General features: G+C 45.0%; 1 protein-coding gene across 2 annotated transcripts in view; it reads right to left on the bottom strand.

The window, feature by feature from the left end:
- Positions 1-22,145, bottom strand: part of CHST8 (carbohydrate sulfotransferase 8) — a 174,508-nt gene extending 152,363 nt beyond the window's left edge. The window contains exon 1 of one of the 2 annotated variants that reach the window (XM_051805992.1): positions 22,106-22,145. The gene's annotated coding sequence lies outside the window, so the exon portion shown is untranslated. Of the gene's footprint in view, positions 1-16,559; positions 16,950-22,105 lie in introns of those variants that run through there. The other variant, XM_051805991.1, reaches the window with a different exon arrangement.
- Positions 22,146-22,678: the final 533 nt, after the last annotated feature.

Here is a 22,678-nt window from a genome sequence, read left to right as displayed (position 1 = left end):
AATGATGGTACAGGTGTCTTATTATAGAGCAGGGAACAAATATAGATCTTACCCAGAAGGAAAAGTTGCATTTTTACTGTCCAAAGGAGATTCCTAACTGTAACTCAGTAGAGAGGCTATGAGGCTGCTACACTGAGTCAGCCAATATAACTTGTTATGCTCTGCTATTGTACCTTTCACAGAGTCATAGAATCGTGGATTGGCCTGGGTTAAACTGGTACAGAGCAGGTATGATCAATCCAGTCCTGTGCTGTGGGGCTTGTATCATTTTCTACCTGTCTGGAAGATGACTTTTGTCACCCTGGTGACAGAAACTGTATGCAGTTGCTGTGCCTGCTGGATGTGGTGCTGGCAAGGGAAAACACACAACTCTTCAGGCATTGGCCATGGTGAGGGATGATTGGGATGAAATATAGAATTAATTTTCAGGATCTCCTTCTACTCACAGCAAAGGAGCAGTACATATAGATGTTTCAATTTTCCACACTGTATTGCTGTCCCATGTGGCCCAGGTTTTGGAACTACTGTCAACTGAAATGTCACTTGGTGTTCATTGCACCAGGACCAGAGCAAGGAATTTCTAAGGACCTTAAGGAAAGCATATTTGGTTTCTCATGCTCAAGAGAAAAAATCCCAAGTGAGGAAAGAAGATAGGATAAAAATGTTTAACTTTCAATGAGCCATATCTGCACATACACATCTCCTGTGTTACAATATTTTAGGACTTTTGAAACCAATGGTATGTGACCAACCCCCACCATTCCCAGAGATGCAGTGGAGCTCTGACTCTCTTTTGTAGTTCAGGGCCGTGGTAATCACACTTGCACTGCATGCTCAGTTAAATTACCCTTCCCAGAGGCATTGCTCCAGCCTGCTCCTATGGGTACCAGGAAAAATGCCTCCTGTGAGGGAGCAGGTGAAACACATTCCGGTCCACTGCTTCCTTACGAGCCCCAGCTGGTAGGTATTGCTCTTACCAAGAGCATTCAAAGTCCTTAGAAGGAGTGGGTTGAAGCTGTTTCCTTGTCTTTGCTGCAGCCCCCCTGTCACCAGTGCCCCTTGTTTCCTTGCCAAGGCTCTAAGGCAGAGGACACAGGCAGGGGCCACGCCTGGGGCTGGGCAGTGGCACCGAAAAAGGGCCAGCTCGTCCCAGGGCCATGGGGAGAGCAGGCAGGGCTGCTGGCTGGAGGATGTATGGTGCAGCAGTGCTGTGGAGAAGAGGCAGCTGGAGTCCACATGAACAGCAAAAACATGGAAGTAGGAGGCTGAGATTGCAAAAAGAAAACTGAGCCCTAGGTAGGGGAATAGTGGCTGGACAGTAAAGCTAGTGAGGGAAGATCCTGAGACTACTCAGGTGGTTAGAGGATGGAACTAATAAAGCCAAGGTCATGGGCTTGATCCCTGTATGGGCCATTCACTCAAGAGCTGGACTTGATGGTCCTCGTGGGTCTCTTCCAATGCAGAATATTCTATACAAAACAAAGACCAGTGAGACTCCCAAAATAGAAGAGATTCCAGTGGTATGCAGATAAGAGAGAAAGCTGTGGCTATTGTATCCTGACTCTGTCCTGGTCAGCTAAATCAAATTCTACCCCTTTTTTTTTCTCTCTACTGTGTGTAGAGAGTGATATGGCAGCCTCTGCTCCCTGCCCATGCAGTCCTGGGGGCTCTGCACTGCCAGGCTACTGCCATGCAATGCCTCAAGGGCTGGGCCTTTCTGGGATGGATGATGTGCTCTCTGCTAACAGGTACACTGCCCTCTTATATTTTTCAAAACATTTTGGAGTCTTTGGGGTTAAAAGGTGCAACACTGATGTATTTATTCTCTGCTAGAAGGACATACTCAAGATAGAATCGACAGCATAGCTCCAACACAATCGCTCCTTGTGCAGGAGGCTCTTGGATCCTTCCCAGCATGTGTAAATTAATGAATGTATTCCTTGCTAATAATGACACAAACATATGAAAAACTTTTAAATAAATACTTGAAACAGTACTAAGCTTACTACCAGAATGAAGTCTAAAAGTTCTCAGCAGCAAAGTGCAGTAGAAAACTGTGGCTGAAAGGAACAGATGTTTAGAATGAATGCTTTCAGTGGGCTGAACTAAAACATAATTCAAACACACACAGAAGACATATAGACTGGCTTTCAGCAGCACAACCCCCTGAAACACCTATACAAGTAACCTTGTTTTGGATCAGCAAGGCTTATTCTATTTATTAAATCAATAAGTGTAAAGCCCATAGACCATTTTAGTTATCAGCCTTTTCCAAATGAATATCCCAAGCATTTCTAATCACAACCATCTGATTTCCATTATTCTGACCTCCTTCTTTGGGTGGATCAATAATGTCTGATGTAATAATTTATCAACATACACTGGGAAAATTATTGATTCTTCTTGCACACATTAACTGGGAGAAAAATACATCAGGCTCTCACTTTAGTCTAAATGTCTTCCTCGATTTAAATTAAGCTGCATTTGGTATTTGTATGAAGGATATTAGCACTCTATGTAAAACAAATCTCTGAAGCAGAAATGGATGTTTTACTTGCCCCTGTTCCCCTGATGCTTTTATGGCACCCATCACTGCAGTGTCTGTTTTTCATACCCTAATTGCTTTGTGAGAGCTCTCGCTCTTCCTCTGCCTCCCACCCCGGTGCGCTCGCGCAGCACTCGTCAGTGCTGTCTGACACTCTTCATCCTGCCTCTTGGGGAGGCTGAACTGGAGGCCAACTGGAGATTTTATTTAGTTGAGAGATGTACTGTATAGGTAGAAAGCTTTCATGTAAATCCTGGGTGTTCACAGAAGGATCAAAGGCTTATGTGTGTATGATGGCACGGGGCAGGATTAATATTTAGTTACGATACATTTTTAGGTGTGAGGTTCATTGAAAGTAGTATTTGAAAGAGAGAGTGAAGAAAAGCTGTATGTTATAATATGTTGTATTTTCTAACAGTACTGTGCCCAAGAACTATCAATTGCAATTCATCTACAAATATCAAATGTGAAAATCTAGCTGATTTTATTTCTTAACAGCTCTGTACTAACACACCTTGTGTGGAGGGGGGGGGGGTGGTGTGAAGATTAAAATACTAAAACAATGTGCTGAGTCATTAAGTGGAATGAACCACCAGAACCATGCCTTCCCTCAGCAGCTGTAATCTGTCACTGGATTACTTACCTAATGCATATGTTGTAATAGCCAACTGTAGTTTCTTTTTCATACCCTTTTGTTTCAGTTGAAGAGACTTAAAAATTGCAAATGTTTCTCCCCTTAGATGCAAGAGCATAAATCATGAGTAATACTTAGCTCTCTGCCTTATATTGATTCTTTCGTGAACTAAGCCAGATGGGTTCAGATATGAGCATGATCTAATATTCCCCTTAGCTTGATTTATAGATTTCTTTGTGCATTACCTGACCATAAATGAGTCTTGCATTATTTCTTGTGTGCCTGTCAAATTAAAGAAAAAGATTCTCATTGACCTTTCGACCTAGGAGGAAAAAATGAGTCAGAGACATTTTACTGCATGTATTACAGTGATCTTGTTGCTTACATGCCAATTAAGAGTGTGTGATTATGAAAGAGGTCTCGTAATTTGTGTTGTGTGTAATGATTTCAGTTCCCTGTAAAGCACACAGTGGATGCACTGACAGTAGCATAAGCTACACTGCAAATAACCCTAAAAGAGAGAAAAAGAGGAGAACAATTTGGCACAATTCATTCCTTAATTTACAGAAACAAGCACTGATTGCAAGAGCTGAAACGTTTTTCTGGAAGAAAATAACGTTCTTGCAAATGTAGGCACAGCAAGAGGAGCTGCCGGGACAGCCCTCACAGAAGGGAACGAGCGTCAGGAGACATCTGCTGACCCCAGAGACCTCCTCTGAGAACAAAATGAGTTTAACATTTATGAAAAATAACGAGCAGTGTGTCACAAGACCATCACTAGGACACAACCCTGGGCTCGGGACTCGCAAGCAACTCTGAAGGGAGACGCTGAGTTTTGTCTGAGCGAAGAGTTCCTGCTTAAACAGAAGGGACTGACCTCAGTGATCCAGCACCTCCTCATGTGGTTTTCAGGAGTGTTTCTGCAGCCTAATGAGCTTATTATCTCCTCTGTATTCATGTGCAATTAATGCTTGAATCTATCAAATCTAGTCATTAAAAAAAGAAAGCATTTCCACCTTTGCCATTCTTCAGTTTTTTGACCACATGAAGTATGGTAAACATGCTCTGAAACTGCTCAGCAGACCAAATCCCTGTCATGTTTCTATTCAGGTTGTATCTCTATTCTGTAGCAGGAGATGACATTTCAGTCAGAACAAAATTTTAGCTTCTGTCATTTAAGAAAGAACTTTTTAAATGAGTCTTTCTATGCCATGTGAGCATGCCCCAAAACCTGGCTGGTTGCCCTGGCTATAGAAACAAGCAGAACCTGTTGGTGTTCCCAGCTCTCTTTTCCAGATACCCCCCCCATTCCCATGTGTCTGTGTCTTTAGAAAAATCCTTTTTTCCCCATTTTTTTTCCAGCTCAGGTATGTTTAGACTAGCCAATCTGCTCCTACAAATGAAAACAGAGGTTCAGGAATATTAATGTTCCTTTCCAGTCTATTGTTAAGGTCACTGAGCCATTGAGTACCCCACTTCCTAGCCTTTGGTCTTCATTTTATTCTTAAATGGCTCTGCTGTAGCAAGAAAGCTTTCCTTAACACTTCCAATTGGCCAAAGGCTGAAGTGTAGCCAGTGTTTTACATCTGCCCAGGGCTGCACCTAAGCAGTATATCTGTTTTGGGGGCCAGTATATTCATGACAGAAGGTCATAAGTATAGATTTTCTTTGGTTTGGATGCTTTATTTTAATTCCCGTGGCTGATCACATTTGTTTATTTTTATTACACTGAGCTTCCAGTCTCCAAGAACGGGATCTGTGGTGCTAAAGACACTTTTATTATATATGAGACTTCAAGTGATAGTCTTTGCCCTGAGGAGCTCACAATAAAAATAAGCAGGCAGATAGAGAGATAAAAGACATGATTCAGCATCAGATGTAATTTGCTGTATGAAGCTGATCCAATTGTATTTGAAGGATTTATTTTACTGACGAAGAAACTTAGGCACAATGAAATGAAATGACTTGCAGAAAATACCACAGAAGTCCATGGAAAAATAGGAACTAAACTCTGACTGCCCATAGCTCCCAGGGCAGCCCTTCCCTTTGAAGCAGGGGGAACTATTTATGCCACGTAAACACAGTTACACATGCTGTACATCACAATTTGTAGGAATTATACAGCCTTACACAGTTCTGCCATGCAGCAGGGGTTTTTTTAATCCCTCTGCTCTGCCTAAGCCTGGCACTGTCTCTTCGTGAGTAGTTCTTACTCAGAGATACTCTTTTGACTTCTAGCACAAATGGTGCTTCAAAGAGATGTTTACTGCATAAAGACATAGAAAATACACCTAAATTCCCTATTCTGGTCAGTACATTTCTGTGAAAAGTATTGTGGTGATAGATCAAAATGCAGTGATTATTATTCCCCTTCCCATGGTGATTTATAATTGTGGATTTACATCTGGCTAAAAGTGTGTTCAGACTGTCTAGCCTGCATGGTAGTAACAACAGGCTCTCCTCAATTTCCTTTCAGTATGGTAAAGGAGACTGAGAGCCCCTTCACTTTAAACAATTCCAAGAACACATAAAATGAGAGTTAAAAACCTTCTGCAAAATATGAAAAGAATAAAGCATGATCAGTGAAATCCTAAATCATAATGACAATGTTATCCAGTGTCAGCTACAGACACTTACTATCTACAATGGAGTTTTAAGGGAAGCATTTCTCTATCTGGTAAACAAAAAAAAAACCCTCCAAAAACAGGAAAAAGAAGAAAGAGGCAGGGAAAGAACATTCAAGAGTTTCTTAACAGAACAGCAGAAGAAAACTATTCACTCTGTGGTACTATGGAGTTTTACTTCAGAGAAAAAATTAGGATGCTGTAGGATCAAGGCATCCTGTTCTCTTTAACAACATTTCTCAGTCTGGGCAGTATAAGCACACACGAGCCACCTTCATATTTATATACTATAAATGTAATTATCTTTAGTTCCTTTTGTTGAACTCACTCAAAAAGGGTTTTTTCTTCAGTTGCCTGGAAAAAGGGATGTACAAGGCTGAGGACTGGTACCTTGCTGGACTATGGCATTCTCATTTCAAAAGTAAAACAACAGGCTAACCTGTGAGACCTTTACTGTATAATGAATAGGATCTTAGACTGTTTCACAGAGGAGTTTTCTGCTGGCACCAGGAGTGCAAATTTCCCCCTGCCCTGAGGTCAGTAATGGACATGGTATGAATGTACTTCAGGCTTCCAGAGAAGGGAAATGCTGCATTTCCCCAGAACTCTCCTCCCTACTTTAGTATTTCTAGATCTTTATTAGAACACAAGTCCTAAGGATTCGTTCTAGCATCAAATACGTCACAGAAAGGCTGAAAATAAGGAAATTTGCCTCTTAAGTTCCTGCAGCTCTTCAACACCTGAGCCATCCACACCAAGAATCTTTGCCATCTGTGACACCCTTCAGGGGGAATATGCTGTGCTCTCCAGTCACCCCTGCACAGCAGGGAACTACCACTGCTCTACTGGACACATCCTGCCCCTTATGAGGCAGTGAGGAAATAACCCAAACTGAGCTTTTTGGAAGTGTCCATCACTACAGTCCAAGCAATAAATTCTTCTCTTTGTCCAGTCTCTTTATTCCAAAATAGAAACAGAGATAGTAGTGACAGAGAAAATCACTGGGATCATCTAGTTTATCCTTTGCAGGGAGAAAGATGGTTCCTTGTATTCTTTGTCTTTGCAGACAACACCTCACCCGAAATTACCACCTGACCTGAAGTCTGACAGAGAAATGGAATATTACCAAGACAAACCCTGCTCGGGTGCCTGGTTTATTGTTTGTGTAGCAGCAGAGAATGAGATCAGGGTACAGCATACAAGATGAAAAGGAGGGAAGAACTGCAAACCTTTCTCCTTCCCAGGGATGCCAGCTCAGGGGAGATGCTGAGGGAAGGAGAAAACAGAGCATTATGTATCTGCAAGCAGCACTGTTCTAAAGGGCTGCTAATCTCTGAGGAATCACTGACAAGGGAATAAATGCAGCGATGGTATCCAGGGGGTCCTAAAGGACTCTGCTTCCCTAATCCAGGGGATTGTCTGGGAAAGGACTGGCAGTCCCTCCCCATCTCTTTTACCTAGAGTACTCAGGAAAACAATCATACGAGTGTCGATGTCTTTTCTTCCTAAAGTTATAAAGAGGATGATGCCCCTCCAGGCTCTGCACAACAGCTGGAAGCCACAGTTGCTCCTTTGCTCCAGACCCACTAAGACATGATTTTGTAATGTCAGTGGTTTTTCAGGGCTTCACATGTGCTCTTCTACCACAAGTTACAATTTCATTTCCAGCAGGTGTTTGCTTTCATAACATTTAAGGTGACTCTAGGACAAGACCTGGAGCAGCGAGAGGGAAAACCGAGGCTTTGCAATGCTTTCACTGATCCAAGGTCCAGGCTGTGGGAGACTCACCCTGTCTCTGCCACCAGGAATTGCTGTAAAATGTTCCCCTCCCTCCCTGGTGTCCTTGAAAGGAGACTTTAACAGCCAGGCAGCCTTCTGTTCTCCACGAATCCCTTGGGGCATGGATGGCAGCTCCCCTTTCAGCTCATGTGGCTCCTTCTCACTCTCGTATTTGAGTCTCAGCTCTCGGTCTCGAATTTACACCTCCCTCTTGCACATTTTTCCCCCTTTGCCTCATATCTGTTGCCTTACTGGGGCCCCTGAACAGCCCAGACCTCTCCTTGCCTTTAGCAGTTGCACGTTGTGCCATCTTTGCCTGATTTTATTTAGTGTATTTTGCAGTCAGGGTGTGGGCTGGGGCTGATACACAGGGAGCAATGTCCAGAGACAGGTCAGGAAAAAGAAAACCAGGTAATGGATCAGTGTCTGACCAGACCATGCCCTCCTCGGCCTCCTCCTGCCCTCTTTCACCTCTTTGTCCCCCTGCTCCATGAGCAAAGAGCACAGCCTGTTCCCTGGGTTCTGGACCAGGGCTCGTGCCGGGGGTCCAGCTAAGCCATCCCTGCCATCTGCTGAAGGATGTGTTGTGTTCCTATTGCATAACAGCTGAGCTGGGATGGCCAATCTCTTAAACAATAAATTAAGAAAAAGGTGGTATTTTGGCCCAAACGGGGTGGAGATGGAGATGAGAAGCTCTAGTTCTTGGGGACAGACAGCAAGTACTGCTTTTAGTTTATTTTGCTTATGATTCACCACAGGATTTTACCTTTCCTTTCTGAATGTTGTCAGCACTCAGGGACAGAAGATGCAGTATTTTGGAACACTGTTGTATTTAGAACAGCCACAAAAAATTAGAATCCAAATCATATCCAACTTATCATGCTAGTATATGGGAAACTTGCATAGCTGGAGATCCTCTGTGCCATGCTCAGCCCTTGACAGAGCTCTCACAAGCAATGTGAGTGATGAGCTCCTGTTTAGGAACTGACAAATTTGTGTGGATCAATGATTATTAAAAAGAAAATGTCATTAAAGAGGACAGTTCAGCGCAGTATCATCCAGAACCTGTCAACGTCTCTGCTGGGAAAATGAAAATAAAGTCGTCTTACAACGCATATTTCAAACATTTTGAATTTAATAATTAACTAAAAGACAGAAGCAACAGCCCTTTTCCCAAATGCATTTTGGTGTCCACTAAAAACACTGATTGTCTGAAAGGCAAGAGCTTATAACTCGTAATTCTTGCTGAGGCTTGCTGGGATCTTTCCTTTATTGTTTTGTGAACTGCCTGTTGGTTTGTTTTATATTTGTAAGAAAAAAAATCTTTGTATTGGAAACTATTTTTAATGTTGAAGATTTCTGTTTCAGTGATAAAAATTAAACACTCAAGTTGTCTTTTGGACAGACCTGAAGTAATTCTTCCCCCCACTAATTCTGGTTAACCACTGAAAAGAAAAATGATTCAGAGTTCAATCCTTCTGGCAGCAACAAGCCCTGCAGAAGGTACTTGTTCACTTGGTGTTGTCCTGTGCAGCCTGTCATGGCTCTGCTGAAACAGAGAGAGGTGATGTGCCAGTGAAATCGGCATCACTGCTAAGGATAAATATTTATAGAGTTTGAAGACAGGAGATATTTCAGAAAGTTTGTCCTGTCCTTTATGTCAGCAGTACTCATGAGTATTGCTCTTGTTAGTTATTGGAGGTTTGTTTTTTTTTAATAAGCCAATGTAGAACTAAGAATTAGTTATTTGAAAAAAATATTATTATTACAGGTATTCTTTTCCTCCTATTTTTTTCAGAACTGAGACCCTAACTGCAAACCCATTACAGTTGTTTCAAACCATAGACATGTAAACAAAACTAAAGGACTGCATGGAGTGCTGGGGAAGCACCAGGAAGAAGCTGGAGAAGCACTGTTGGTTTGACAGATGGTTCTGTTTCACGAGGCTGTACCCGGGTATCAGACATGCAGAGATCTAACCCTGAGCATGTCCACAGAGCAACACGTGCTGCAGTTCAGGAGGTTGTTTCCATCTTCCAGTACTTTGACTCTGTTAAAAATCTTTATAAGGCCTAATTTTACAAATCTAGGTTCAAACTTCTCCCTTCCTCTCAACCTCCCTGTTGCTCTGGGGCAGCTGTAGTTGTTTCACCACACAACCATCTCACTCCCAGGCACAGTCTCCCTTTCCATGACAGGATGCAAACCTTTTCCTGAGGCTTTTTGCTTTTTACATTTGTCATGTGTGGATTTGTTATAATCTTTAGAAGAAGCAGCGAGGTAAAAGAGGCAGTGCTGTGTGGTGGAAGCATCAGAGCTTCCCCGGGGTTTGCTGGGGACAGGGTGGGCTGGGACCAGCAGCTCCTGTGGGGTGCTGAGCTGAGACCTTACAAGTCAGTACCTTATGTCAGCACAGCCAAATCACAGTACCTAGGCTGGCTAAAAATCATCTAGGTGGGGCATTTCTGCTCTCCCAACTGAATTTCCTTCCCAAGAAATTTGTATTTCATGACAAGTTTTCAAACTGAGATTTTTTTAATCTTAAAAGAAACCAAATGTAGAACTTCCCATAGGACAGAAATTCCTATTTTGGTGATAAAGCAGAGGGAACTATGCCAAATGGAGAAGCTGAATGGCTGGGGGCAGGCAGCTGACTGTACTTTCCAAACTGACAAAGAGGTCCTTGTACATGGCATAGGGATAATCCTGAGGACAGTCCTCCCTCCTCTGTGAGCAGGTACCTGTGCAGAAGCTGCACTGAATTTACACAAGGCTTTTGCAACAAACAAAAATTGACTTTAGGGGTCTTTGCCAAAAATTGACCTTAGAAATCTTTACCAAAAATTGACTAAGGAGTCTTGGCAGTTGCCTTCTTTAGTCTTACTGCTTTCTGTTGATACCTAGGCAGCAAAATGGAGAGTTTTTTGCTATATTTTCATTTGAAAAATTAAATTTGGAGAGGAGAGAGATAATTTCATAATGTAAACCAATATAAATAAAAATAGCCCCTCCGGGTAAGAAAATGCAGCTAACTGGGGGAAGTGCATGTAAATCAATGGCCATCTAAAACCATGATCCTGTTTATTTCTAGCAACCAACCTTCATAAGAAGATGAAAACAAAGGAGGGCAAGGGATACGTGGATTAGAGAACATAATATGTGGAGTCTGAGAAAGACAAACTCAGAGAGCCCAGTGAGAGATGGCACAGGGTGAACATGACCACAGCCTAAAACACCTTCAAGGTAACAACAGAAATGAAGGGAGGAAAATATTCACAGTCTCAGAAAACTGTAGGCTAGGGAGCCATGGCCTGAAGCTAAGAAGGAAAAAGTTTGAGTTATTAGCAGGAAAAAGAAGCCCTGAGGAAAGGAAGTGACAGGGCAGTGGAAGGGTCGAACATGGAAGGTGCCCAGTGCAGGACAACTCATGCAACCAGTGAGATGGCACATTGCTGGAAAAGGGAGAGAGGCTTCAATCAGACACAAAACAGCCAGCTGAGATGGAAAGAGTGCTCCTTGGTCTCCCAGGCTGTGCTGCAGATAACAGCACAGAATGCACACAGAGGCAGAGCTGCTGCTCTGAACTAGCCCAGCTGCTTCTTCTGTCGCTATCTTACAGATTTCCTTTGTCCATCATGGACCCTCCCCATCCAAACGTGGATGAATTCCATGTAGTCCCCTCTTACTGAGTTCAGCTTTCTGTCCCTCTGACAGAGGTGTCAGGAGAACTGCAGGAAGAAGGAGCAGTTCTTACTAAGGCAAGGCCAGCCAAGAGGGCTGCTGACAAGATGGATTATAGAAGGAAGTCTCAAAGTCATTTAAGGATGAGGAGCTGGAGGTTTGCATGAATAATGCCAATAATCCTACAAAAATCTCTGCAACACTGAAAAGTTGGAAGAAACTGCTCCCTCTGCTCAGAGCATCACAAAAGCCAAAGCTGGTTGGTCTTCATTGAAAGAATGAGGAGATTCCCAGTGCTGAGTGGGACTCTGCAAAGAGAAAGCTTTTTCTGGAGCAAATTGTGAGCTCTGGTGGTGGGTCCCCTCTGCACAAGCTCTCCCCACTCCTTCTTTGCCCTAGAAGTGCACGGGAATGGGGTCAGCCAGGTTGGAGACAGGTTGATGTTAATTCTCTGACGTGAGAGAGAAAGGTGTTTCTAACACATACCTCATGCTTCGTAAGGTGTGCTAATAATAAACAACAGCGAGTTCATAGTCCAGAAGACACCCTGGAGATGGGATTTGGTAGCTCAGAGGAGAGTGGGAGGAAGCAGGAAGGCTGTTGCTACCCACGGGCATGAGGCTCCCGCAGCGAAATGATACACCATTATCACAGAGCTCACTGCTGGCTGGCATCTAGTCAAACTCCTGGGGACACAGCAACCAGCACCCAGGGTGGTTTACAGCACAATTACACAGCTCCTGCCAGAATAAATACTCAGTGTAAAGCACAGAAACCTCTTGTAGAGAAGCCTGCCATAAATACTGCCTGTTGCCCTTTCCCTTCAGGAACCTGCAAAGGGATCTGCACACGCAGCACCTCTGCTGTCCAAGGGCCTCTCCACAGAGCACTGCCCACAATTCGAGCTGCTGAATTGGAGTTGTGCTACAAGTGAAGCAACAAAGCCTAAATGAATGTATGCTGAAGCTCTCCAGCTGAAGGTCACCATTTTCGGACCAATCCAGAGAGCTGATGAATGTTTTGCCAGTGGTATCTTGGCGATGAGCATCTAGCAGAGGGTTTTGTTGGTTTATTGTTTACAAAGAACTACTTAACATAATGATTCTCTGATGCCTTCACAACAGCAATAGAAGTAGCATTTCAAAAGAGATCTATGTAAGGTCAGGGATACAACTGGGTTACAGAGCACATTCATTTATGGTAAATGCCAATCACTAAAAATATCAGGCACAGTATTTGGAAGATCAGAAACAATGAAAAGTTGTTTTTCTTTGGTTTTAAAGCTAAATGTGTATCACTTGTTTTGCTGAAAATCCATGGCAATTACTGATGAAATAACAAATCTAAAAGACGTTTAAAGTAATGATTTTAAAATTAAAAAAAATCATTATTTTAAAAGGCACCCTTTTTTATTTTAAGGTTATTCCCCATCCTAAGGAATCCAGACAGGTAAATACAAACATGTATTTCCAGGATGTATGCCCTTTAAAAATCTGGAAAAGAAAAAGGAACAGAAGAGCTGCACCTTCCTCTAAGTTACTTTCCTTCACTAACTTTATTAAAACAATTGCAGTTAGGTACATGAGCTCAAAGACTGGTATGTCTGAACAGCTCTTTAACTGAAGGGAACTGCAGTCATTTTGAAGACATATCTCTGTTACAACCTATAATGAATGTATTCTTCAAGGGGCAATAATTTCTCTCAATTACACAATTTTTCTGTTAAAAGTGGCCTGTGTTACAGTCTGGGTTGTCAGCTCCTCTGGCCATGAACACACACATTTCTCAGTAAAGCATCTTAGGCACCCCCAGTACACCATCAATAAGATCAGTAATAACGTTAAAACTTTTTTATTTAATCACACGTTAACATAATCTTTGAAGTTACTTTTCCAATATAAACACACAGGGCACAACAGCTGTTTGGAGATCTCCAATTAGAGCTGTTTTGTGGCTGTCTCTACAGAAAATGCCTCTGGCCAACACAATTTAAACCTTTTCTGTGAATGAATTTCATGCTTTGAAGCCAGCTAATAATTTCTGTCATTTAAGAACAATGCTCCTACCAGTAAAAAAGAGAAAATGAGCACTCCCTGGGCTGCTGCTCCCACCTGCCCGTGTGCCAGGGCACTGCCCTGGGTTTCCCAGGAGCTGCCTGGCTGCTGCCATGAGCTGGCTGGGAAGGGGGTGAGGACTCTGGGACAGTGTTTTAGCAAAGAGTGGAGGCAGCTGGGGAAACTTCAGAGTTTGGTCCCAAGGTCACAGCCAGAACTGGGAAGGAGAACTCTAAATTACAAAGAGCTGGACTGCAGCCAAGCCCATGGGAAGCTGCATTTAGCATATCATTCTCTAAGCAGCAGGATGAAACCTTAACTCCCTTTCAGACAGAATTTGAATGGAATTTGTTATAAGAACACTCTGATTGAAATATCACCAACTGACTTTCCATGACAACTCGGAAATGGGTTGCACTCACGGGGGGATCCTCTTCCAACCAGCCCACAATGATGATGAGGGTGATGGAGCCCTATCAAATATTTATGAAAACCAGATGAATTTCTGTGCCAGCGACATGCTGCTATTATAACAGAGACCTCAGATAAACTCCTGACATTAACCTGAGCTGAGGTTTCTCCCCATGTAAACCAAAGGTAGAACGACAAGCTGATTCTAGTATTTGAAGTAAAAGTGCTGCAACAGAGGTTAATAGCAATGTAGTTAGAAGAACATGGTGCAGGTAAGTGTCATGATTTATTATTTGTAGACACTGTGTACAGACTGCCATCAGTGCTGCAGACCTCCTGTGTAAGCTACAGAATAGCAGAGCTTTATGTGTTACGTGCATATACAATATCTAATGCTGTGGGGATACACAGAGTCCTCCAGGAGTGGCAGCATACACAAAACAACATGGGCAGTGCTATTCCAAAGCATTAAACAATTACAGTTTTTATGAGAAAAGGATGAATTTATCATTTCAAGGATGCAAAAGTCATTTTAGATTTTACATATTGAAAAAAATAAAATAAAAAAAAAATCCAGGTAAATTTTCTGTATCATAAAACTTCTGATTCTTGCTGTCACACCATCAGCTCTGAGACTGGACTGGTATTTAAAGATGAGAGATAATATTATTGCCAGTCCCAGTGGGAAGAGGGGCAGCTTGAAGGCAAATCCCCTCCCCCTAGTTTACAAAGGAGGAATACTGGCATTAATTCCTGAAACAGCTGCCATCCTTCATCTTGGCACTAAGGTAGGTGATGGAAAGCAATGAAGAGATGCTGGAGAGTTTGGGGAGGACTGTGCAAAGACAGATAGGTCAGTAATTTATTGGACAGCAGCTTCCTTGGATGGCTCATACAGCCATAAGGAACATGGAGATGTGAACCATTTTGCTCATAATTATGAGGGATTTGTTAAAACATCATCACAGAGCCTTGTGACCAGGAAAAGTACTACAAAGAAACACAAACAAAGTGATCCAAATAGCTGCTGAGAAGAAAAGACAGAAAAGTCGTAAATTAGTTCTGCAGTTGGAGAGGGAAGTTTTTGGATGTGAGTGTGATACTTCTGGGGAAAGCTGGAAAAAAATATGTAAGTATTTGTAAAACATCACAGAGATGGCAGGAAGGAACTTTCCCTAGAACTGGTGGATGTGTAAATCTGTGTTGGATGGACTAATTTTTGGACTGGGAGATGGAAGGATGAAACAACAGCCGGTCATCACACCAACTCTGCCTTGCACCCCAGTGCTGGGATAGCCCCCATAGGAACAGGTTTGGATCACTGCACATTAGGACAGGATTATCTCTTCTGTTACCAGGCAAACACATTCTTGCCACAAGAAAGGGGCTGTGTTCTGTCCTCCCTTCTCTGAGCCTTTGGCATCTGCTAAAATGAAGAAAATAGCTGCTTTTCTGAGCTGCAACACAAAGAGGAGATTCATGGCATCATCCCATCCATGTTCCTGCAGCCTAATATGTTTTACTGACCAGGATGCTACTCATACAATTTCTTTCTTTATTTCCTGGATCTTTTCACAAATGGATTTTGTGATTCCTGAAAAATGAGAAGTCCAAAGGTTCACAACATGACAATCTGTGTGCTTTTTTTGCCAAATGAAAGAGCAACTTAGCTTTTATCCCATTTATCCCTTAGTCTAACTTCTGATGCACCCTTTAGATTTCTGAATTTATTTTACTAATTCAGCTCATACTGATTTATATGCTTTAAGCAGATCAAGCAGCTCATGCAAAAAAAACCCTGTTAAAGTATATCAAATAATTATTTATGTAACATCTTCCATTAAAGAACCTAAAAGCAACAGAAAAATTAATTGATCTTCTTTGAGCTGAGTAGTTTCCCCATTTCAGGACATAAAAATGAAGGTTTATTAAATAATGTATTCAAACGTAGGTGCCTAAAGTCAGTCATCTAAATATACATGTCACCAGCTAACTACTGCTGTGATTCTTCCAGCTCAGAAGGGGACTGGGTTTGCATTTGAGGACCACAATGAAGAGAGGGAGAAACCACTCCATCTCAAACTATTTCTGTGCAAGTATTAAAGGAACCCAAATTTAAAGACCAGGATCTCCTTCAGCTTTGGCTCAAATTAGCAACTGTTAAAAAACAAAGCAACTTCTATTTAGCTCCCACCTTCAAGTGGATGTCAGATCGCAGGCACTCAAGTTCAAAAAGCACTCAGAAAGTTTATGTAAATGCTCCCGCCACCTTTCCCAAGGTGAGTAATTACTGCTCTCCCAAGAAGTGCCATTTACTTAACATTTCCTGGCCTTCCCGAGGTTGGTTGCTGTATGAATGGGGGTTGGCAGATCAGGCCCTAGGAGATTTTATGGTGGCTGTGCTGCTGCTTGGCAGCACTGCAGGCAGCATCTGTCCTTCTGTCCTCACCCCCGGCACAGCCGGCAGCCTCCTCTCCCAGGGCACTGACTCGCACTTCCACGGGAGGGAGGCTTCTCTCTGATGAAGACTGAAAGGCCATTTATGGATGCTCTGATATACATTTCAAATTAAGTGTTTTAAGGGAAGTGAAACAATTGCCAGGTTTGCACGTTTAATGGACCTCGAGCTATAAACAGTCCCCAAAAATGCCTGGTTAATATTGGTTTGACAATGGATTGGCAAAGTGCTGAGCTCTGAAACATCAAATTAGCATTGATTTGCAAAATGTTACTGAAAGGTTTCTTAAAATCTGCCAGGTTCTGAAATCAATTTAGGAGAAGAGGGTTTCTCCCCCACCCTGCCCTTTTTAAAGTCCTTTCTAGTCCCTTACCAGGGGTCCAAGGACATTCCTTCAGAAATGCTTTAGAAATGTTAATTCTTTTCAAACTTTGTTTTCCCATCCTCATTCAGGAGTGATCGATTCCTCCGAGAGAGTCTTTCTTCAGGGTACAATGTCCACTGCCGTCGATGTGGGTCGGAGGGATGAGCCGCGGTGCCCAGCCGAGCTGCAGCCGGACTCTCAGAGGTGCGTGTCGGACACTCCGGGATGCAGCTGCTCCGCCGCCTCCAGCGCACGGCCAATAACTTCCAGGTGGGATTTGAAGGAACTGGCACTGCCCCATCACATTCCTCTACGGCTTCAGTCCTGGCAACTCCGGCAGCTTCCCCTCTCCCTGCATGGTGTTAATACAGCTGCGCTCACGGCCCCGGCGATGCTGGAACACCCTCAATAAGCAGGGGAGAGCTGCCAGGCTCTGCTCTCCGAAGGGTTCATGGAACACCCTCAATAAGCAGGGGAGAGCTGCCAGGCTCTGCTCTCCGAAGGGTTCACGACTCCACTGCAGCTCCGGCTCCGCCCGCCAGCGCCGGGCTTTGTTGACCTTCCTGGCAGCCTGCTCTGCTCTGCTCTGGGGCTGCCGGGACGCTGCCGGAGCCTGGCCACGAAGGGGAAGAGTTTGAAGAAGGCTGCCAGAGGAGGAATTCTCCAGGGTGGCCTTGTCCTGGTTGGTATTAGCTCGCTTTGCTTCCATTTTGCTCTATGGGTTCTTGAGAGCAATGACAGAAGAGCATACATTGAATCAAGACAATCGAGATAGAATGGTGACATTTTTCTCCAGAATTTTTTCTTCATCTAAGCAGGATTACAAATGGTAGGGTAAGGTTCCAATATCTGTTAACAGACATTTCCTTGAAAACGTGCTGTAACAGCTATTGAAATGTTTTGCCAGCAAAAGTCATGTAACACCACCTGTGAGAGAGACTTGTGACATTGGTTTTGATCCCTTGAAAGAATGGGAATTGGGTGGCTTTCCAAAGGAAACCACTGAATGGACCATGTCATGGTTGTTTACTATTAGGGATGCATGTTGCGGTGTGGTTACCACGAGGTGGCACATGCCAACACCTAATGGCTCCAAAAATGGCACTGCCAGACCTGGAGGGTCATCCCCAGCATGGCAGGGTGTGCTGCAACAGTGTCCTCCCTTGTTCCAACCCTTCTCAGCTGTCCTCCCTCTCTGCTCTTTACATGCTGTGAAAATGGGGCCCTGCTGTCCCCTGATTTGCTCTTCTCACAGCGTGTGCTCCACTGCTGAAGCCACAGCTCCGGGTTTCAGTGGGCACTGGGAGCAGACACTGTGCCTGCAGAACATCTCCCTGCAGAGCAGCTGCTCCAGCTCCCACTGGACTGCCATGGTTGTGCTTCACAGAAACAGAAAACTCCTGGAAGCATCTCTGGGACCTCATTTGTTTGTGGTTGTCCCCAGCATCTCTCACTCAGCATCAGAAACTGGAGGCTGAAGGTGCTGCTCCTATGCCTCAGCCAAAGCCAGAGAGAAATGTCAGCTGCTGTGTGATGACTAAGTCTCACATGCTTATTGCTCCTATCAGTTAGAGCTCTTAATCACTTTGTGCTGTTTCATCCCATAACATGAATTCACTTCAAGCTGTGAAATTCACCATTTTTGCCATGACTAATTTGTGAAATCTGCCACCTTCCTTTGTGGTTCCGTTGTGCCCTAGTCAGGCATCATCTGTCTGATTAGGGAACTCTGTGATTTGTTTCTTGCAGTTGAGCCAATACAATTTCATTCCCCTCCTTCCTCCTCTTTGCACTCGACTGTGATTTCACTGTCGCTTTTGCCTTTGGATGTGCCGGGGCTGGAGGGCTGTGGAGCCATCTTTGCTGGGGCTTGCACAGCAAGTCCTGGCTTTCCTCCTCTGTACAACCTGTGCACAGGGCTCTGTACAACCTGTGCACAGGGCTCAACCTGATCAAGCCGAGGCTTTAACCCTGGCTTTGGTTAAAGCTGCTTAGGTCTATTATATTATGTTTACCATCTTACTACATTTCTCCCAGCCTGGTTGCTGCAATATTTTGGAAATCATTTCCCACCTGCCTTGCCAGTGCCTTGTTTCACATACATTCATCTGTTACTCCTTATATTGAACATTGCTGGCATTACTAAATGCTATAAATATACCCAGTATACCATAAAAATACACAAGCAGATGACTGGTCTTGCCTACAAGAAATACTATGAATTTTTCATTTTTTCACATGCTCTGGGCAAAATCCAGAGGGTGCTCAAGGAACATCTCATAACTGAATTGGGTCCTAAATTCCTATTTTCTCACTGATTTGTTAATGTCTAAAAATATTTTCCCACACACTTAATGTCTTAATTGTTCCTTGAAGACATTGCAAGCTCACCCATCCTTTTTTTACACCGTCTTACAAACCCAGTGAAATATTATTTTAGTATTTCTGTCACTGAAATACAGTGATAAATGGTCTTCTTTTAAGATCAGTGGGAACAGAATAATGGATGTGCAGGAGAGCTTATTGACTTGCTTTTGCCAAAACGGAGTCCTGCCATGAAGTTTAGAAGGATCACGAGATGCCCTGGATACCTCTCATGCTTTTCTTTGTTTAAAGGTAAAGCTTATAGGTTTGGGCTACACAGTTTTACAAGATAAAGACAGAAAAGCAAAGGAAACCTTCCCTCCTAGCTCTACTTATTCTCACCATAACTTTCCTTCCCATCTCTCTGTTTCTGTATTCTACCTTTTTTTACCAGTTTCACTCAAAATTAATCACCTCCCTGTCTGAAAAACAGTCATGGAAATAAGATTCAGTAGCATGATTTCTCTCAACAGATAAATAAAAGGGCAAATCTCCAAGAATCCCTGGCTATAATTAACCCTTTATCAAAATCCCAGAAGAGGAAGTTCAGGAACATCCCAAGAGCCTGTTCATTACTTTATCTGGCTATCAGAAAACCTATGGGCCTGATGATGCTTCTGCCCAAACAGTGCCTAAATCCCTCTGAATAACCCTGAGAGCAGGATTAGGGCTGATGCTCAGCACCCCGTGCCCTCCTCTGTATTTGCTGCTTCCAGCACAGCAATCTTGCAGCCACACCAGCCCGAGCTATTTACTCACCACCACTGTGGACTAATCAGATGGCAATAAAAGCTTTTACTGTGCCATCCTGTTTGTGATCAGCAGAAACATAAAAAGCATGAGAGAAAATTGATTTTTGGCATTAATTGTGAGCAAAGAACATTATACTGAGTACAGAGAGGGTGGGTTTTTTCAGGCAGAAAGATTCTATTTTAGTCTTTGAAAAGTGATTCTGGAAGATGCTGAGCTAAGCCCAATGGACACACTTTTCAAATACCATAAGGCAAAGAGTAGTTACTGAATCTCCTCAGTCTTATTAGCTTACATAAACATAAAAATTTGAATAATGTTTAAAAAGCTAAATTCTCCAGATAATCAGTAAGTGTTCATTACTGAGATGTAGCAAATATGCATGAGATTTCCCCGGTGACATTTTGGTTGCACGACTTAAAAGGTGTAGAAAAGCTTTCTCCACGTGGGGCCAGGCAGAAACTTCTGCAGGCTCCAGAGGTCACTCAGCCACAGCGTGGACCTTCCTGGTCCCCTTCAGGAAGGAGCAGGAGGAAATCAGAATTCACTGACTTGTGCTACAGCTCTGGTGATTTATAAATAAATCATCCCCACACGATGATTGATGTCTCCATATAAATAATTAAGTCTTGACCTTATGTTATGACACCTGCTAAATTTTTTGGCACTTGAAACCAGTGCTCCACTTGACTCTGGATAAATAAAGGGGGGACTGAGTTCGAGGGGAAGGGGGAGCCAGGTTTTTGTTTACCCTCATTTTGTTCTGTTTGATTCCATCAGCTAATTGATGATGATTATTAATCTCCGTTGCCATCTACCCTATGGATTTAATTCCTGCCTGTGATTGCTGTTGGAAAGTTTGCTCCATTAGAAGCAGACTTTGATTGGATTTCCAGTCACCCGAGTTTCCCAGAGCTCCCCCAAATCACTGTGTGACCTAGTCCAGGCACTTTACACTTTTTTTTTTTTGGCTCTTTACTTTGTTTGGTGGCAGGTCTCCAGTAGCCAGGCTGACACTGTCATTCTGCTCAACCAGGCTAGGTAGCAGGTGTCAGCAAAAGTTTAATTTGGAAGCTCATGAATTCAAAAGAAGAGCTTAACAGTTATCCCCAACACAGAGAGCTGCTGTGGCCTGAGCCTGGAAAAGAGAAAATCCCAGGGACATGAAAGGAATTGATGAGACACCAGGCATCTGACAAAATGAAATCTTCTCGGGATAAACTGGGGATATCTCCCCCCTCAAATAGTGAGCATCATTAATAAACAAAACGGATTTAGCAGTGGCATTTCCAATTTTCACTTCTGAGACTGTTCAGGTTTGCCATTCACCTTCCCTCACTGCTATTCAGCCTATTCTCTGAAGAGCTGCAACTTTTAAATCTTGCAATAAAATACAAGCATTTCAGGGTAAGCATCTAACATAAAAAAAAAAAAAGAGCATCTTTGGTTTTTTTTAAGCATGTTAATCTGCACGCAACACAAGTCAGCTATAGACAGAAAACAACATTATAACACAATTACAATAAGGGCTTTCCTAACTCCTCAAAAAGCTTAAGAAAATAATCACACAGCTACGACCGGGTATCACATCGTTTCTGGCTACTTCCACAGCCAACACCGGGGAATCCCAGGTGTCAGCCAGGTGCCTGGGCTGTCCGGTTGCCCATCTCTAGCACACTGGGGCTAACACACTTGGACAAATTATCCTCTGCCGTGTGTTTGCCGTGGTTTGAATCTGCCCGTTCTGGAGCGCTGGGTGAGGTGTAAAGTGGCTTTTCAAGGTCCGGGCTGCCCGGGTCGCCCAGCAGGGGCGGGGGGATCGGGACGTGCCGAGAAGTGCTCCTCCGGGAGAGCAGCGCCCCGAGCAAACCCCTGTCCTCTACACACAACTCCAGAAACGAAGAAGTGCCCTCCTGTCCCCTCGCACCGCTCCTGCTCGCGTAGGCTGAACTCCGGGAGAACTGGGTTTCCAGCCCAGGGAGATGCCTGCATTTATCAACTAGTTTGCTTTGAATCCCGTTATTTTGGCTACACAAACCCACGCCGGACTCGCACCCGCGAGCAGGCACAGCCCGGCGGAGCCGCCGGCTCCATCCTCACCCGGAGCTGTGTCCCGGTGCCCGAGCGGGGCTGGGCCGGCCCCGCCCGGCTGCGGGGGCAGCGGAGCGGGATGGGGCGGGGGGGCCAAGCCGCAGCCCCGGGGCGACCCCCGCCCCTGCACCCCCAATTCCCGGCACCGGGAATTACGGCGCCGCGAGGGCAGCCCTGAGGTGAGGGGGTCGCGCCGCCGGGAAAGGGGGGGACACGGGACGAGGGTCCCCATCGCAAGTTTGGGCACTTTCCCGAAGTGGTGCGGGGAAAAGTTGGGGAGCGGCCGGGGGTGCGGGGGGCCGGGGTGCGCAGCGCGGCCGGGGGACGGGGTTGGGGGTCTCACCACTGACCTGCCGCGGCCGCGCCGCCTCCCGCGCCCGCTCAGCGCATCCTCCGCGCCGCTCCCGCCGCCGCCCTGCGCGCCGCAGCCGCGGCTCCGCGCCCGCGATGCTCGGCGGGGAGGAGAGAGTGAAGCGGGACAGCCCGCCCGGAGACGGGAGGCCGCCGCCCCCTCCCCGCCCCCCGATCCCCGCTCCGCGCTCCGCGCTCCGCTCGGCCCCCGCCCCGCGCACCTCCGGCAGCAGGTACGGCCTCCGCCGGGAGCGGCCCCGGCCCGGCCGCGCCCCCGCGCATCGTCCTCAGCCGCGGGCGGGGCCGCCGCCTCGCCAGGGAGCCGCTCGCCCTTCCAGGGAGCCGCTCGCCCTTCCAGGGAGCCGCTCGCCTCTGGAGCCCGACGCGTCCCCGCGGCTCGGGCTGCGCCGGGCGGTGTGTGAAGGGCAGCGCCGTGTCTGCCGGCGCGGGTGTGACCGCCCTGCGCGCACCCGGCTCCTGCATCCCGAGCCTCCGCCCGCGCGGCTCCCACGGGGACAGCGCAGCCCCCAGCGGGAAGTTGCGGGGAGCGAGGAAAGGTCCCGGGCACGGTG

The sequence above is a fragment of the Manacus candei genome, unplaced genomic scaffold (genome assembly GCF_025592945.1).
Source record: "Manacus candei isolate 608988 ecotype Guabito, Panama unplaced genomic scaffold, ASM2559294v1 h1tg000065l, whole genome shotgun sequence".
Classification (NCBI taxonomy): domain Eukaryota; kingdom Metazoa; phylum Chordata; class Aves; order Passeriformes; family Pipridae; genus Manacus; species Manacus candei.
The sequence above is the reverse complement of the archived record's forward strand: the minus strand, read 5'-3'. Positions and strand labels throughout refer to the sequence as shown.